The following is a 16155-nucleotide window of genomic DNA, read 5'->3' as shown; positions in this document are numbered from 1 at the left end:
CATTCCGGAACTCTGAACATTCCGGAATTCCGAACATTCCGGAACCTTGGTGCATTCCGGAACTCTGAACATTCCGGAATTCCGAACATTCCGGAACCTTGGTGCATTCCGGAACCTTGGTGCATTCCGGAACTCTGAACATTCCGGAATTTCGAACATTCCGGAACCTTGGTGCATTCCGGAACCTTGGTGCATTCCGGAACTCTGAACATTCCGGAACTCTGAACATTCCGGAATTCCGAACATTCCGGAACCTTGGTGCATTCCGGAACCTTGGTGCATTCCGGAATTCCGAACATTCCGGAACCTTGGTGCATTCCGGAACTCTGAACATTCCGGAATTCCGAACATTCCGGAACCTTGGTGCATTCCGGAACTCTGAACATTCCAGAATTCCGAACATTCCGGAATTCCGAACATTCCGGAACCTTGGTGCATTCCGGAACTCTGAACATTCCGGAATTCCGAACATTCTGGAACCTTGGTGCATTCCGGAACTCTGAACATTCCGGAATTCCGAACATTCCGGAACCTTGGTGCATTCCGGAGTTCCGAACATTCCGGAACCTTGGTGCATTCCGGAACTCTGAACATTCCGGAACCTTGGTGCATTCCGGAATTCTGAACATTCCGGAACCTTGGTGCATTCCGGAACTCTGAACATTCCGGAATTCCGAACATTCCGGAATTCCGAACATTCCGGAACCTTGGTGCATTCCGGAACTTTGAACATTCCGGAATTCCGAACATTCCGGAACCTTGGTGCATTCCGGAATTCCGAACATTCCGGAACCTTGGTGCATTCCGGAACTCTGAACATTCCGGAACTCTGAACATTCCGGAATTCCGAACATTCCGGAACCTTGGTGCATTCCGGAACTCTGAACATTCCGGAACCTTGCTGCATTCCGGAACTCTGAACATTCCGGAACTCTGAACATTCCGGAACCTTGGTGCATTCCGGAACTCTGAACATTCCGGAATTCCGAACATTCCGGAATTCCGAACATTCCGGAACCTTGGTGCATTCCGGAACTTTGAACATTCCGGAATTACGAACATTCCGGAACCTTGGTGCATTCCGGAATTCCGAACATTCCGGAACCTTGGTGCATTCCGGAACTCTGAACATTCCGGAACTCTGAACATTCCGGAATTCCGAACATTCCGGAACCTTGGTGCATTCCGGAACTCTGAACATTCCGGAACCTTGGTGCATTCCGGAACTCTGAACATTCCGGAACTCTGAACATTCCGGAATTCCGAACATTCCGGAACCTTGGTGCATTCCGGAACTCTGAACATTCCGGAACCTTGCTGCATTCCGGAACTCTGAACATTCCGGAACTCTGAACATTCCGGAACCTTGGTGCATTCCGGAACTCTGAACATTCCGGAACCTTGGTGCATTCCGGAACTCTGAACATTCCGGAACCTTGGTGCATTCCGGAATTCTGAACATTCCGGAACCTTGGTGCATTCCGGAACTCTGAACATTCCGGAATTCCGAACATTCCGGAACCTTGGTGCATTCCGGAACTCTGAACATTCCGGAATTCCGAACATTCCGGAACCTTGGTGGATTCCGGAATTCCGAACATTCCGGAACCTTGGTGCATTCCGGAACTCTGAACATTCCGGAATTCCGAACATTCCGGAATTCCGAACATTCCGGAACCTTGGTGCATTCCGGAACCTTGGTGCATTCCGGAACTCTGAACATTCCGGAATTCCGAACATTCCGGAACCTTGGTGCATTCCGGAACTCTGAACATTCCGGAACCATGGTGCATTCCGGAATTCCGAACATTCCGGAACCTTGGTGCATTCCGGAACTCTGAACGTTCCGGAACCTTGGTACATTCCGGAATTCCGAATATTCCGGAACCTTGGTGCATTCCGGAACCTTGGTGCATTCCAGAATTCTGAACATTCCGGAACCTTGGTACATTCCGGAATTCCGAACATTCCGGAACCTTGGTGCATTCCGGAACTCTGAACATTCCGGAATTCCGAACATTCTGGAATTCCGAACATTCCGGAACCTTGGTGCATTCCGGAACTCTGAACATTCCGGAACCTTGCTGCATTCCGGAACTCTGAACATTCCGGAATTCCGAACATTCTGGAACCTTGGTGCATTCCGGAACTCTGAACATTCCGGAATTCCGAACATTCCGGAACCTTGGTGCATTCCGGAACTCTGAACATTCCGGAACCTTGGTGCATTCCGGAACTCTGAACATTCCGGAACTCTGAACATTCCGGAACCTTGGTGCATTCCGGAACTCTGAACATTCCGGAATTCCGAACATTCCGGAACCTTGGTGCATTCCGGAACTTTGAACATTCCGGAATTCCGAACATTCCGGAACCTTGGTGCATTCCGGAATTCCGAACATTCCGGAACCTTGGTGCATTCCGGAACTCTGAACATTCCGGAACTCTGAACATTCCGGAATTCCGAACATTCCGGAACCTTGGTGCATTCCGGAACTCTGAACATTCCGGAACCTTGCTGCATTCCGGAACTCTGAACATTCCGGAACCTTGCTGCATTCCGGAACTCTGAACATTCCGGAATTCCGAACATTCCGGAACCTTGGTGCATTCCGGAACTCTGAACATTCCGGAACTCTGAACATTCCGGAATTCCGAACATTCCGGAACCTTGGTGCATTCCGGAACTCTGAACATTCCGGAACCTTGCTGCATTCCGGAATTCCAAACATTCCGGAACCTTGGTGCATTCCGGAACCTTGGTGCATTCCGGAATTCTGAACATTCCGGAACCTTGGTACATTCCGGAATTCCGAACATTCCGGAACCTTGGTGCATTCCGGAACTCTGAACATTCCGGAATTCCGAACATTCTGGAATTCCGAACATTCCGGAACCTTGGTGCATTCCGGAACTCTGAACATTCCGGAACCTTGCTGCATTCCGGAACTCTGAACATTCCGGAATTCCGAACATTCTGGAACCTTGGTGCATTCCGGAACTCTGAACATTCCGGAACCTTGGTGCATTCCGGAACTCTGAACATTCCGGAATTCCGAACATTCCGGAACCTTGGTGCATTCCGGAACTCTGAACATTCCGGAACCTTGGTGCATTCCGGAACTCTGAACATTCCGGAACTCTGAACATTCCGGAACCTTGGTGCATTCCGGAACTCTGAACATTCCGGAATTCCGAACATTCCGGAACCTTGGTGCATTCCGGAACTTTGAACATTCCGGAATTCCGAACATTCCGGAACCTTGGTGCATTCCGGAATTCCGAACATTCCGGAACCTTGGTGCATTCCGGAACTCTGAACATTCCGGAACTCTGAACATTCCGGAATTCCGAACATTCCGGAACCTTGGTGCATTCCGGAACTCTGAACATTCCGGAACCTTGCTGCATTCCGGAACTCTGAACATTCCGGAATTCCGAACATTCAGGAACCTTGGTGCATTCCGGAACTCTGAACATTCCGGAACCTTGGTGCATTCCGGAACTCTGAACATTCCGGAACTCTGAACATTCCGGAACCTTGGTGCATTCCGGAACTCTGAACATTCCGGAATTCCGAACATTCCGGAACCTTGGTGCATTCCGGAACTTTGAACATTCCGGAATTCCGAACATTCCGGAACCTTGGTGCATTCCGGAATTCCGAACATTCCGGAACTCTGAACATTCCGGAATTCCGAACATTCCGGAACCTTGGTGCATTCCGGAACTCTGAACATTCCGGAACCTTGCTGCATTCCGGAACTCTGAACATTCCGGAACTCTGAACATTCCGGAACCTTGGTGCATTCCGGAACTCTGAACATTCCGGAATTCCGAACATTCCGGAACTCTGAACATTCCGGAATTCCGAACATTCCGGAACCTTGGTGCATTCCGGAACTCTGAACATTCCGGAACCTTGCTGCATTCCGGAACTCTGAACATTCCGGAATTCCGAACATTCCGGAACCTTGGTGCATTCCGGAACTCTGAACATTGCGGAACCTTGCTGCATTCCGGAACTCTGAACATTCCGGAATTCCGAACATTCCGGAACCTTGGTGCATTCCGGAACTCTGAACATTCCGGAACCTTTGCGCATTCCGGAACCTTGGTGCATTCCGGAACTCTGAGCATTCCGGAACCTTGGTGCATTCCGGAACTCTGAACATTCCGGATTTCCGAACATTCCGGAACCTTGGTGCATTCCGGAATTCCGAACATTCCGGAACCTTGGTGCATTCCGGAACTCCGAACATTCCGGAACTCTGAACATTCCGGAATTCCGAACATTCCGGAACCTTGGTGCATTCCGGAATTCCGAACATTCCGGAACCTTGGTGCATTCCGGAACTCTGAACATTCCGGAACCTTTCCGCATTCCGGAACCTTGGTGCATTCCGGAACTCTGAACATTCCGGAATTCCGAACATTCCGGAACCTTGGTGCATTCCGGAACTCTGAACATTCCGGAACCATGGTGCATTCCGGAATTCCGAACATTCCGGAACCTTGGTGCATTCCGGAACTCTGAACGTTCCGGAACCTTGGTACATTCCGGAATTCCGAATATTCCGGAACCTAGGTGCATTCCGGAACCTTGGTGCATTCCAGAATTCTGAATATTCCGGAACCTTGGTACATTCCGGAATTCCGAACATTCCGGAACCTTGGTGCATTCCGGAACTCTGAACATTCCGGAATTCCGAACATTCTGGAATTCCGAACATTCCGGAACCTTGGTGCATTCCGGAATTCCGAATATTCCGGAACCTAGGTGCATTCCGGAACCTTGGTGCATTCCAGAATTCTGAATATTCCGGAACCTTGGTACATTCCGGAATTCCGAACATTCCGGAACCTTGGTGCATTCTGGAACTCTGAACATTCCGGAATTCCGAACATTCTGGAATTCCGAACATTCCGGAACCTTGGTGCATTCCGGAACCTTGGTGCATTCCAGAATTCTGAACATTCCGGAACCTTGGTACATTCCGGAATTCCGAACATTCCGGAACCTTGGTGCATTCCGGAACTCTGAACATTCCGGAATTCCGAACATTCTGGAATTCCGAACATTCCGGAACCTTGGTGCATTCCGGAACTCTGAACATTCCGGAACCTTGCTGCATTCCGGAACTCTGAACATTCCGGAATTCCGAACATTCCGGAACCTTGGTGCATTCCGGAACTCTGAACATTCCGGAACCTTGCTGCATTCCGGAACTCTGAACATTCCGGAATTCCGAACATTCCGGAACCTTGGTGCATTCCGGAACTCTGAACATTCCGGAATTCCGAACATTCCGGAACCTTGGTGCATTCCGGAACTCTGAACATTCCGGAACCTTGCTGCATTCCGGAACTCTGAACATTCCGGAATTCCGAACATTCCGGAACCTTGGTGCATTCCGGAACTCTGAACATTGCGGAACCTTGCTGCATTCCGGAACTCTGAACATTCCGGAATTCCGAACATTCCGGAACCTTGGTGCATTCCGGAACTCTGAACATTCCGGAACCTTTGCGCATTCCGGAACCTTGGTGCATTCCGGAACTCTGAGCATTCCGGAACCTTGGTGCATTCCGGAACTCTGAACATTCCGGATTTCCGAACATTCCGGAACCTTGGTGCATTCCGGAATTCCGAACATTCCGGAACCTTGGTGCATTCCGGAACTCCGAACATTCCGGAACCTTGGTGCATTCTGGAACTCTGAACATTCCGGAATTCCGAACATTCTGGAATTCCGAACATTCCGGAACCTTGGTGCATTCCGGAACCTTGGTGCATTCCAGAATTCTGAACATTCCGGAACCTTGGTACATTCCGGAATTCCGAACATTCCGGAACCTTGGTGCATTCCGGAACTCTGAACATTCCGGAATTCCGAACATTCTGGAATTCCGAACATTCCGGAACCTTGGTGCATTCCGGAACTCTGAACATTCCGGAACCTTGCTGCATTCCGGAACTCTGAACATTCCGGAATTCCGAACATTCCGGAACCTTGGTGCATTCCGGAACTCTGAACATTCCGGAACCTTGCTGCATTCCGGAACTCTGAACATTCCGGAATTCCGAACATTCCGGAACCTTGGTGCATTCCGGAACTCTGAACATTCCGGAATTCCGAACATTCCGGAACCTTGGTGCATTCCGGAACTCTGAACATTCCGGAACCTTGCTGCATTCCGGAACTCTGAACATTCCGGAATTCCGAACATTCCGGAACCTTGGTGCATTCCGGAACTCTGAACATTGCGGAACCTTGCTGCATTCCGGAACTCTGAACATTCCGGAATTCCGAACATTCCGGAACCTTGGTGCATTCCGGAACTCTGAACATTCCGGAACCTTTGCGCATTCCGGAACCTTGGTGCATTCCGGAACTCTGAGCATTCCGGAACCTTGGTGCATTCCGGAACTCTGAACATTCCGGATTTCCGAACATTCCGGAACCTTGGTGCATTCCGGAATTCCGAACATTCCGGAACCTTGGTGCATTCCGGAACTCCGAACATTCCGGAACTCTGAACATTCCGGAATTCCGAACATTCCGGAACCTTGGTGCATTCCGGAATTCCGAACATTCCGGAACCTTGGTGCATTCCGGAACTCTGAACATTCCGGAACCTTTCCGCATTCCGGAACCTTGGTGCATTCCGGAACTCTGAACATTCCGGAATTCCGAACATTCCGGAACCTTGGTGCATTCCGGAACTCTGAACATTCCGGAACCATGGTGCATTCCGGAATTCCGAACATTCCGGAACCTTGGTGCATTCCGGAACTCTGAACGTTCCGGAACCTTGGTACATTCCGGAATTCCGAATATTCCGGAACCTAGGTGCATTCCGGAACCTTGGTGCATTCCAGAATTCTGAATATTCCGGAACCTTGGTACATTCCGGAATTCCGAACATTCCGGAACCTTGGTGCATTCCGGAACTCTGAACATTCCGGAATTCCGAACATTCTGGAATTCCGAACATTCCGGAACCTTGGTGCATTCCGGAACCTTGGTGCATTCCAGAATTCTGAACATTCCGGAACCTTGGTACATTCCGGAATTCCGAACATTCCGGAACCTTGGTGCATTCCGGAACTCTGAACATTCCGGAATTCCGAACATTCTGGAATTCCGAACATTCCGGAACCTTGGTGCATTCCGGAACTCTGAACATTCCGGAACCTTGCTGCATTCCGGAACTCTGAACATTCCGGAATTCCGAACATTCTGGAACCTTGGTGCATTCCGGAACTCTGAACATTCCGGAATTCCGAACATTCCGGAACCTTGGTGCATTCCGGAACTCTGAACATTCCGGAACCTTGCTGCATTCCGGAACTCTGAACATTCCGGAATTCCGAACATTCCGGAACCTTGGTGCATTCCGGAACTCTGAACATTCCGGAATTCCGAACATTCCGGAACCTTGGTGCATTCCGGAACTCTGAACATTCCGGAACCTTGCTGCATTCCGGAACTCTGAACATTCCGGAATTCCGAACATTCCGGAACCTTGGTGCATTCCGGAACTCTGAACATTGCGGAACCTTGCTGCATTCCGGAACTCTGAACATTCCGGAATTCCGAACATTCCGGAACCTTGGTGCATTCCGGAACTCTGAACATTCCGGAACCTTTGCGCATTCCGGAACCTTGGTGCATTCCGGAACTCTGAGCATTCCGGAACCTTGGTGCATTCCGGAACTCTGAACATTCCGGATTTCCGAACATTCCGGAACCTTGGTGCATTCCGGAATTCCGAACATTCCGGAACCTTGGTGCATTCCGGAACTCTGAACATTCCGGAACCTTTGCGCATTCCGGAACCTTGGTGCATTCCGGAACTCTGAGCATTCCGGAACCTTGGTGCATTCCGGAACTCTGAACATTCCGGATTTCCGAACATTCCGGAACCTTGGTGCATTCCGGAATTCCGAACATTCCGGAACCTTGGTGCATTCCGGAATTCCGAACATTCCGGAACCTTGGTGCATTCCGGAACTCTGAACATTCCGGAACCTTTGCGCATTCCGGAACCTTGGTGCATTCCGGAACTCTGAGCATTCCGGAACCTTGGTGCATTCCGGAACTCTGAACATTCCGGATTTCCGAACATTCCGGAACCTTGGTGCATTCCGGAATTCCGAACATTCCGGAACCTTGGTGCATTCCGGAACTCTGAACATTCCGGAACTCTGAACATTCCGGAATTCCGAACATTCCGGAACCTTGGTGCATTCCGGAATTCCGAACATTCCGGAACCTTGGTGCATTCCGGAACTCTGAACATTCCGGAACCTTTCCGCATTCCGGAACCTTGGTGCATTCCGGAACTCTGAACATTCCGGAATTCCGAACATTCCGGAACCTTGGTGCATTCCGGAGTTCCGAACATTCCGGAACCTTGGTGCTTTCCGGGACTCTGAACATTCCGGAATTCCGAACATTCCGGAACCTTGGTGCATTCTGGAACTCTGAACATTCCGGAACCTTGGTGCATTCCGGAACTCTGAACATTCCGGAATTCCGAACATTCCGGAACCTTGGTGCATTCCGGAGTTCCGAACATTCCGGAACCTTGGTGCATTCCGGAACTCTGAACATTCCGGAACCTTGCTGCATTCCGGAACTCTGAACATTCCGGAACCTTGGTGCATTCCGGAACCTTGGTGCATTCCAGAATTCTGAACATTCCGGAACCTTGGTACATTCCGGAATTCCGAACATTCCGGAACCTTGGTGCATTCCGGAACTCTGAACATTCCGGAATTCCGAACATTCTGGAATTCCGAACATTCCGGAACCTTGGTGCATTCCGGAACTCTGAACATTCCGGAATTCCGAACATTCCGGAACCTTGGTGCATTCCGGAACCTTGGTGCATTCCGGAACTCTGAACATTCCGGAATTCCGAACATTCCGGAACCTTGGTGCATTCCGGAACTCTGAACATTCCGGAATTCCGAACATTCCGGAACCTTGGTGCATTCCGGAACCTTGGTGCATTCCGGAACTCTGAACATTCCGGAATTCCGAACATTCCGGAACCTTGGTGCATTCCGGAACTCTGAACATTCCGGAACTCTGAACATTCCGGAATTCCGAACATTCCGGAACCTTGGTGCATTCCGGAACCTTGGTGCATTCCGGAACTCTGAACATTCCGGAATTCCAAACATTCCGGAACCTTGGTGCATTCCGGAACTCTGAACATTCCGGAACCATGGTGCATTCCGGAATTCCGAACATTCCGGAACCTTGGTGCATTCCGGAACTCTGAACGTTCCGGAACCTTGGTACATTCCGGAATTCCGAATATTCCGGAACCTTGGTGCATTATTCTGAATATTCCGGAACCTTGGTACATTCCGGATTTCCGAACATTCCGGAACCTTGGTGCATTCCGGAAGTCTGAACATTCCGGAATTCCGAACATTCCGGAACCTTGGTGGATTCCGGAATTCCGAACATTCCGGAACCTTGGTGCATTCCGGAACTCTGAACATTCCGGAATTCCGAACATTCCGGAATTCCGAACATTCCGGAACCTTGGTGCATTCCGGAACCTTGGTGCATTCCGGAACTCTGAACATTCCGGAATTCCGAACATTCCGGAATTCCGAACATTCCGGAACCTTGGTGCATTCCGGAACCTTGGTGCATTCCGGAACTCTGAACATTCCGGAACCATGGTGCATTCCGGAATTCCGAACATTCCGGAACCTTGGTGCATTCCGGAACTCTGAACGTTCCGGAACCTTGGTACATTCCGGAATTCCGAATATTCCGGAACCTTGGTGCATTCCGGAACCTTGGTGCATTCCAGAATTCTGAACATTCCGGAACCTTGGTACATTCCGGAATTCCGAACATTCCGGAACCTTGGTGCATTCCGGAACTCTGAACATTCCGGAATTCCGAACATTCTGGAATTCCGAACATTCCGGAACCTTGGTGCATTCCGGAACTCTGAACATTCCGGAACCTTGGTGCATTCCGGAACTCTGAACATTCCGGAATTCCGAACATTCCGGAACCTTGGTGCATTCCGGAACTCTGAACATTCCGGAATTCCGAACATTCCGGAACCTTGGTGCATTCCGGAACTCTGAACATTCCGGAACCTTGGTGCATTCCGGAACTCTGAACATTCCGGAACTCTGAACATTCCGGAACCTTGGTGCATTCCGGAACTCTGAACATTCCGGAATTCCGAACATTCCGGAACCTTGGTGCATTCCGGAACTTTGAACATTCCGGAATTCCGAACATTCCGGAACCTTGGTGCATTCCGGAATTCCGAACATTCCGGAACCTTGGTGCATTCCGGAACTCTGAACATTCCGGAACTCTGAACATTCCGGAATTCCGAACATTCCGGAACCTTGGTGCATTCCGGAACTCTGAACATTCCGGAACCTTTCTGCATTCCGGAACTCTGAACATTCCGGAATTCCGAACATTCCGGAACCTTGGTGCATTCCGGAATTCCAAACATTCCGGAACCTTGGTGCATTCCGGAACTCTGAACATTCCGGAATTCCGAACATTCCGGAACCTTGGCGCATTCCAGAATTCTGAACATTCCGGAACCTTGGTGCATTCCGGAATTCCGAACATTCCGGAACCTTGGTGCATTCCGGAACTCTGAACATTCCGGAATTCCGAACATTCTGGAATTCCGAACATTCTGGAACCTTGGTGCATTCCGGAACTCTGAACATTCCGGAATTCCGAACATTCCGGAACCTTGGTGCATTCCGGAACTGTGAACATTCCGGAACCTTGCTGCATTCCGGAACTCTGAACATTCCGGAATTCCGAACATTCCGGAACCTTGGTGCATTCCGGAACTCTGAACATTCCGGAATTCCGAACATTCCGGAACCTTGGTGCATTCCGGAACTCTGAACATTCCGGAACCTTGCTGCATTCCGGAACTCTGAACATTGCGGAACCTTGCTGCATTCCGGAACTCTGAACATTCCGGAATTCCGAACATTCCGGAACCTTGGTGCATTCCGGAACTCTGAACATTCCGGAACCTTTGCGCATTCCGGAACCTTGGTGCATTCCGGAACTCTGAGCATTCCGGAACCTTGGTGCATTCCGGAACTCTGAACATTCCGGATTTCCGAACATTCCGGAACCTTGGTGCATTCCGGAATTCCGAACATTCCGGAACCTTGGTGCATTCCGGAACTCTGAACATTCCGGAACCTTTGCGCATTCCGGAACCTTGGTGCATTCCGGAACTCTGAGCATTCCGGAACCTTGGTGCATTCCGGAACTCTGAACATTCCGGATTTCCGAACATTCCGGAACCTTGGTGCATTCCGGAATTCCGAACATTCCGGAACCTTGGTGCATTCCGGAACTCTGAACATTCCGGAACTCTGAACATTCCGGAATTCCGAACATTCCGGAACCTTGGTGCATTCCGGAATTCCGAACATTCCGGAACCTTGGTGCATTCCGGAACTCTGAACATTCCGGAACCTTTCCGCATTCCGGAACCTTGGTGCATTCCGGAACTCTGAACATTCCGGAATTCCGAACATTCCGGAACCTTGGTGCATTCCGGAGTTCCGAACATTCCGGAACCTTGGTGCTTTCCGGAACTCTGAACATTCCGGAATTCCGAACATTCCGGAACCTTGGTGCATTCCGGAACTCTGAACATTCCGGAACCTTGGTGCATTCCGGAACTCTGAACATTCCGGAATTCCGAACATTCCGGAACCTTGGTGCATTCCGGAGTTCCGAACATTCCGGAACCTTGGTGCATTCCGGAACTCTGAACATTCCGGAACCTTGCTGCATTCCGGAACTCTGTACATTCCGGAATTCTGAACATTCCGGAATTCCGAACATTCCGGAACCTTGGTGCATTCCGGAACCTTGGTGCATTCCAGAATTCTGAACATTCCGGAACCTTGGTACATTCCGGAATTCCGAACATTCCGGAACCTTGGTGCATTCCGGAACTCTGAACATTCCGGAATTCCGAACATTCTGGAATTCCGAACATTCCGGAACCTTGGTGCATTCCGGAACTCTGAACATTCCGGAATTCCGAACATTCCGGAACCTTGGTGCATTCCGGAACCTTGGTGCATTCCGGAACTCTGAACATTCCGGAATTCCGAACATTCCGGAACCTTGGTGCATTCCGGAACTCTGAACATTCCGGAACTCTGAACATTCCGGAATTCCGAGCATTCCGGAACCTTGGTGCATTCCGGAACCTTGGTGCATTCCGGAACTCTGAACATTCCGGAATTCCGAACATTCCGGAACCTTGGTGCATTCCGGAACTCTGAACATTCTGGAACCTTGGTGCATTCCGGAACTCTGAACATTCCGGAATTCCGAACATTCCGGAACCTTGGTGCATTCCGGAACTCTGAACATTCCGGAACCATGGTGCATTCCGGAATTCCGAACATTCCGGAACCTTGGTGCATTCCGGAACTCTGAACGTTCCGGAACCTTGGTACATTCCGGAATTCCGAATATTCCGGAACCTTGGTGCATTCCGGAACCTTGGTGCATTCCAGAATTCTGAACATTCCGGAACCTTGGTACATTCCGGAACCTTGGTGCATTCCAGAATTCTGAATATTCCGGAACCTTGGTACATTCCGGATTTCCGAACATTCCGGAACCTTGGTGCATTCCGGAAGTCTGAACATTCCGGAATTCCGAACATTCCGGAACCTTGGTGGATTCCGGAATTCCGAACATTCCGGAACCTTGGTGCATTCCGGAACTCTGAACATTCCGGAATTCCGAACATTCCGGAACCTTGGTGCATTCCGGAACTCTGAACATTCCGGAATTCCGAACATTCCGGAACCTTGGTGCATTCCGGAACTCTGAACATTCCGGAACCTTGCTGCATTCCGGAACTCTGAACATTCCGGAATTCCGAACATTCCGGAACCTTGGTGCATTCCGGAACTCTGAACATTGCGGAACCTTGCTGCATTCCGGAACTCTGAACATTCCGGAATTCCGAACATTCCGGAACCTTGGTGCATTCCGGAACTCTGAACATTCCGGAACCTTTGCGCATTCCGGAACCTTGGTGCATTCCGGAACTCTGAGCATTCCGGAACCTTGGTGCATTCCGGAACTCTGAACATTCCGGATTTCCGAACATTCCGGAACCTTGGTGCATTCCGGAATTCCGAACATTCCGGAACCTTGGTGCATTCCGGAACTCTGAACATTCCGGAACCTTTGCGCATTCCGGAACCTTGGTGCATTCCGGAACTCTGAGCATTCCGGAACCTTGGTGCATTCCGGAACTCTGAACATTCCGGAACCTTTCCGCATTCCGGAACCTTGGTGCATTCCGGAACTCTGAACATTCCGGAATTCCGAACATTCCGGAACCTTGGTGCATTCCGGAGTTCCGAACATTCCGGAACCTTGGTGCTTTCCGGAACTCTGAACATTCCGGAATTCCGAACATTCCGGAACCTTGGTGCATTCCGGAACTCTGAACATTCCGGAACCTTGGTGCATTCCGGAACTCTGAACATTCCGGAATTCCGAACATTCCGGAACCTTGGTGCATTCCGGAGTTCCGAACATTCCGGAACCTTGGTGCATTCCGGAACTCTGAACATTCCGGAACCTTGCTGCATTCCGGAACTCTGAACATTCCGGAATTCTGAACATTCCGGAATTCCGAACATTCCGGAACCTTGGTGCATTCCGGAACCTTGGTGCATTCCAGAACTCTGAACATTCCGGAATTCCGAACATTCCGGAACCTTGGTGCATTCCGGAACTTTGAACATTCCGGAATTCCGAACATTCCGGAACCTTGGTGCATTCCGGAATTCCGAACAATCCGGAACCTTGGTGCATTCCGGAACTCTGAACATTGCGGAACCTTGCTGCATTCCGGAACTCTGAACATTCCGGAATTCCGAACATTCCGGAACCTTGGTGCATTCCGGAACTCTGAACATTCCGGAACCTTTGCGCATTCCGGAACCTTGGTGCATTCCGGAACTCTGAGCATTCCGGAACCTTGGTGCATTCCGGAACTCTGAACATTCCGGATTTCCGAACATTCCGGAACCTTGGTGCATTCCGGAATTCCGAACATTCCGGAACCTTGGTGCATTCCGGAACTCTGAACATTCCGGAACCTTTGCGCATTCCGGAACCTTGGTGCATTCCGGAACTCTGAGCATTCCGGAACCTTGGTGCATTCCGGAACTCTGAACATTCCGGATTTCCGAACATTCCGGAACCTTGGTGCATTCCGGAATTCCGAACATTCCGGAACCTTGGTGCATTCCGGAACTCTGAACATTCCGGAACTCTGAACATTCCGGAATTCCGAACATTCCGGAACCTTGGTGCATTCCGGAATTCCGAACATTCCGGAACCTTGGTGCATTCCGGAACTCTGAACATTCCGGAACCTTTCCGCATTCCGGAACCTTGGTGCATTCCGGAACTCTGAACATTCCGGAATTCCGAACATTCCGGAACCTTGGTGCATTCCGGAGTTCCGAACATTCCGGAACCTTGGTGCTTTCCGGAACTCTGAACATTCCGGAATTCCGAACATTCCGGAACCTTGGTGCATTCCGGAACTCTGAACATTCCGGAACCTTGGTGCATTCCGGAACTCTGAACATTCCGGAATTCCGAACATTCCGGAACCTTGGTGCATTCCGGAGTTCCGAACATTCCGGAACCTTGGTGCATTCCGGAACTCTGAACATTCCGGAACCTTGCTGCATTCCGGAACTCTGAACATTCCGGAATTCTGAACATTCCGGAATTCCGAACATTCCGGAACCTTGGTGCATTCCGGAACCTTGGTGCATTCCAGAATTCTGAACATTCCGGAACCTTGGTACATTCCGGAATTCCGAACATTCCGGAACCTTGGTGCATTCCGGAACTCTGAACATTCCGGAATTCCGAACATTCTGGAATTCCGAACATTCCGGAACCTTGGTGCATTCCGGAACTCTGAACATTCCGGAATTCCGAACATTCCGGAACCTTGGTGCATTCCGGAACCTTGGTGCATTCCGGAACTCTGAACATTCCGGAATTCCGAACATTCCGGAACCTTGGTGCATTCCGGAACTCTGAACATTCCGGAACTCTGAACATTCCGGAATTCCGAGCATTCCGGAACCTTGGTGCATTCCGGAACCTTGGTGCATTCCGGAACTCTGAACATTCCGGAATTCCGAACATTCCGGAACCTTGGTGCATTCCGGAACTCTGAACATTCTGGAACCTTGGTGCATTCCGGAACTCTGAACATTCCGGAATTCCGAACATTCCGGAACCTTGGTGCATTCCGGAACTCTGAACATTCCGGAACCATGGTGCATTCCGGAATTCCGAACATTCCGGAACCTTGGTGCATTCCGGAACTCTGAACGTTCCGGAACCTTGGTACATTCCGGAATTCCGAATATTCCGGAACCTTGGTGCATTCCGGAACCTTGGTGCATTCCAGAATTCTGAACATTCCGGAACCTTGGTACATTCCGGAACCTTGGTGCATTCCAGAATTCTGAATATTCCGGAACCTTGGTACATTCCGGATTTCCGAACATTCCGGAACCTTGGTGCATTCCGGAAGTCTGAACATTCCGGAATTCCGAACATTCCGGAACCTTGGTGGATTCCGGAATTCCGAACATTCCGGAACCTTGGTGCATTCCGGAACTCTGAACATTCCGGAATTCCGAACATTCCGGAATTCCGAACATTCCGGAACCTTGGTGCATTCCGGAACTCTGAACATTCCGGAATTCCGAACATTCCGGAACCTTGGTGCATTCCGGAACTCTGAACATTGCGGAACCTTGCTGCATTCCGGAACTCTGAACATTCCGGAATTCCGAACATTCCGGAACCTTGGTGCATTCCGGAACTCTGAACATTCCGGAACCTTTGCGCATTCCGGAACCTTGGTGCATTCCGGAACTCTGAACATTCCGGAACTCTGAACATTCCGGAACCTTGGTGCATTCCGGAACTCTGAACATTCCGGAATTCCGAACATTCCGGAACCTTGGTGCATTCCGGAACTTTGAACATTCCGGAATTCCGAACATTCCGGAACCTTGGTGCATTCCGGAAT

The sequence above is a fragment of the Maylandia zebra genome, linkage group LG13 (genome assembly GCF_041146795.1).
Source record: "Maylandia zebra isolate NMK-2024a linkage group LG13, Mzebra_GT3a, whole genome shotgun sequence".
Classification (NCBI taxonomy): Eukaryota; Metazoa; Chordata; class Actinopteri; order Cichliformes; family Cichlidae; genus Maylandia; species Maylandia zebra.
Note: the sequence above shows the minus strand (reverse complement) of the source record.